Source organism: Camarhynchus parvulus, chromosome 9 (genome assembly GCF_901933205.1).
Source record: "Camarhynchus parvulus chromosome 9, STF_HiC, whole genome shotgun sequence".
NCBI lineage: Eukaryota > Metazoa > Chordata > Aves > Passeriformes > Thraupidae > Camarhynchus > Camarhynchus parvulus.
In genome coordinates this window covers 14,701,790-14,705,422 of record NC_044579.1, presented here as the reverse complement: position 1 = coordinate 14,705,422, position 3,633 = coordinate 14,701,790, and positions in this window count along the sequence as shown.

The following is a 3,633-nucleotide window of genomic DNA, read 5'->3' as shown; positions in this document are numbered from 1 at the left end:
CAGCATGTCTTCTATATAGCTGGAGGCACAGTTTAGTCCCTTGGTCCAGCTTGGGCCACTGTCAAACAAAGACAGAAGTGAGCTGATCCATATCAAATTAAAAAATTTGATATGGATCAGCTCAAAATCTCCAGTCTTTTCTCAAAATCTCCAGTCTTCCTCCAGATATTTACTGCTACAGGGTTAGTGTTTGGCAGAGTTCCCAGACTATCAGACTGCCCTTAGAATTTCCTTCTTAGGAAGACAAGGTGTGGCAATACTTTGAGACAAAAATCAGACCAGTTTTAGGGACTTCAAGTGAGTCTTTCTTTCCACACTCTACCTCCTTTTGCCAAATGATCGATGTGGAAGACTAGGACATTTCTTCTAAAAAACCATATACCATGAGCTGGATGCTTAATATAAAGTGACGTTGGAACTCTTCATTCCTCACCAGTTTTGATAAGCTATAGTATGTGAGGAGAGATAAGATATTGTTGCACTCGAATGGTGATAAATAAAGGAAGAGGAAGGGTGTTTACAAGTAGGATGCTTGAAAGTGGGAAAGGTTGCAACACAAATAGCCTGTGAGATCCAGTATGGATACTTGAAATAGGCTCACTTTAAGCTGATTGAATCCAGAACCAACACAAGCTTATAGCATGGACAGAGGTAGTCCTGACCCTGCAAACACAGGCAATTTTGATGTAAGGAATCAAGTGAGACAGTGCCTTGGGACTGTAACAGTTTTGGCACAAAATCATGTAAGACTTAAATCCAAGTTGCTGACTGAGAAGTAACGTACAGTATTAATACATGTCAACCTTGAAAAAATGAACTTACTTTGTGCAACATACAAGTGCAATTTTAAAAATTTATTTATTTACAATGGCTTGTATTGTGCAATTGTAGAAGGACTTAGAGGCTGATTTCTGAGCTGAAATGATGTTGAGTCTGAAGCAAAAGCATTGCAAATCTAAGCCTGCAAAAAAATTACTAAGCACTGAAAATGGCCCATTAAAGCAAGAGATATGCATAAAGATTTGGACAAGCTTACTTCCCTGTTCACTGTGAGATGTTTATTCCTCTGCTATGTTTACTTGCAGCAGGTTTTAATGTTTCCAAAATCACACAACCCAAATCACCTTGTTGTGTCTGTTCCAGAGTACTACTTATCTGGATGAAAGAGAATGCTGACTTCAAGGATGCAGGAACAGATATATTTATTGTGAGACTCCACTGAAATCAGTCTTTTGCTGGAAATAATTGCCTTTAAATAAAACTACCACTTGCTTCTGAAATAATAATATCATACTTTAACAAATTGCTCCATATAGCCCAAGTCTTCTGTTCTTGAAATCTATAGGAACTTTGCCATGGTTTTAAACTAACATGACAATATACATTTGACTAAGAGATGAACATAAAAAACTTCAAAATTAATCCATATTTAACATTCCTAAATTTGATATTTGGCGGCATCTATATAATCAGACAGCTCAAACTTTAAAAACCTCAAAACAAACAAAAAATCTAAATAAAGGCTTGCTAAAATCCAAACTTATTTTGTAATCATGCATTGGAATAGCAGTTGTTTTTGCTGGTCTGATCTGCCTTTCTGTTGGCTGGATTCCCTTTCTGTGACAGATGTGCTATTTATGGAAGCGGGGGATTCTGAATATTTTAAAGCACTGACTGTTAGGAACATCTCATTCCCAGCCTTTAAAATGAAAGAGAGCAAAATGCCAAATAATTTCCCAAAGAAAAACCTCCAAATTAAACAGATACTTATTTAATCATTAAAAAATAATAAAAAGGAGGAAAAAAGCAAAATCAGATTGTCTATTTTTTGAAAAGAAGTGAATACATATGTACAGCAGCCTACTTTTGCTGTGCAACATTTTCTGATTTAATACAATACTTGGTATTAGTCTGCCCTTTTAAAAAGAGGTGCTCTTTTGGAAAAAAACAATCATCATGTACACAGGTTTCTAGGGAAAGAATATGTGTTTGAAAATTTGGCTGCTTTCTTCCTCAGCCATACTGGCAGGTCAAATGAAAGCTAGCGCTTCTCTGGATAAATCTGGCCTCACAAGGAGCGGTTTATTTCTGCAATTGGTCAGAAACCATCTAGATTTACTTATACATATGGTAAACAATGGTTACCTAAAGAAATCGTTCAGTGGAATATTTTTAGAGCTAACACATTAATCTTCACAGTTCTGTTCTTGTGCTGGATATCATCTTGCGGTATTTGCAGGTAGAGAGATAAAGAGCTGAGAGAAGTCACCGACATAGTGGGGGGGATTTTGCTCTATAAACAGGTATATCTTATGGTTTATTTTACCTCACCTGATGGTTTAGCCTTCTGGGAAGGTAACTCAGGTTACAGTAAACTGCAGCATGGTTCTCTCATTCTCCTTCTGGAGACAGAGTGATAATGAAAATAGCATCAGTTTTGCTTATTAGGCATTAAAAAAAAAAGTCAGATTGGCAGTTTTTGATGCTTTTATCTTTGCATATTTTTCATTATACATGCAAAATATTTTGCTGTATTTTTAAGTTTTCCAGATGATAACCCTTTTTTGACATTTACAAAAATCTAATTCCCACAATTACTCTTGCAGTCTCTGCAGAGGGTGATACCAATTTAACGTATGCGGCTGAACAACATACATGCTATTAATCTCAGAGGGTAATAGAAAGACATTTAGTAGGTGATGTGAAATTTTTAATTATCATAATTATTATTATTATCTTTGCAGCTATGGTTTTATATTTCCATTTTTTTTCTTCAAGACGACAGCACTTTAGTATCTGCATTGACCTCCATGATGTCAGAATGTCATTGTGCAACCGTAGCTAAGAAAAGCCGCCGAGAAAAAAAAAACAAAGGAGCTTTGCGTCTTCCAATAACATGAGATGTGCATATACAGTACGTAGCATTTTGGAATTTATACTGTGCTAGTGAGTTGTTGCTTTCAGTTTGATTAGACAATCATTGTTTCGTTTTCCTTGCTTTGACAGTGAGTATGCTTGCACGCTGCTTAAGTCTTCTTAGTGTTATCTAGGTCAGTGTACTTAGGATAGCTTTTATGTTCTGTAAGTCTGACAGATACCATGCTTGACAGAGATCAGCAACAAATTTTGTTTTATTTGTTATATCTGAGGATAGAAAAATATCTTAAAACTAATCAGAATTGTGTACCACATAGCACCTACTGTTTCTGCATTGCAGATATATTTAGCTCTAACACTGCTTGTGGTTAACAGGGTGTAGCGTAGACACAGACAGCTGATCATGCAGTCAGACCCGGTGCTCGTGTGGTTTGTCAATACTGCTCAGGATTTTGATGGACTGTAAAAGAGAGCAAACAGAAAGGAGAGAAAAAGAAATGTTTTATTTGTCTGAACATTAGACCTTTAGCTATATTATTTTTGCTATCATTGGCTTTTAATTTTATTTTTTAATACTGGAACTTAAAAATTAAGAAAGCACAGCAAATGCATTCAGGATTTAATATGTGCGACGTGCAATCTTTCTGCATCGAGAGGATGTTGCTGTAGTGGATGCAGCGTTTCTCCAATAAGCAAGAAGACTGTTTTGTTTTCCTCGGCAGGCGGCTCAGCCATTGCACAAGCAGATTTTGATAA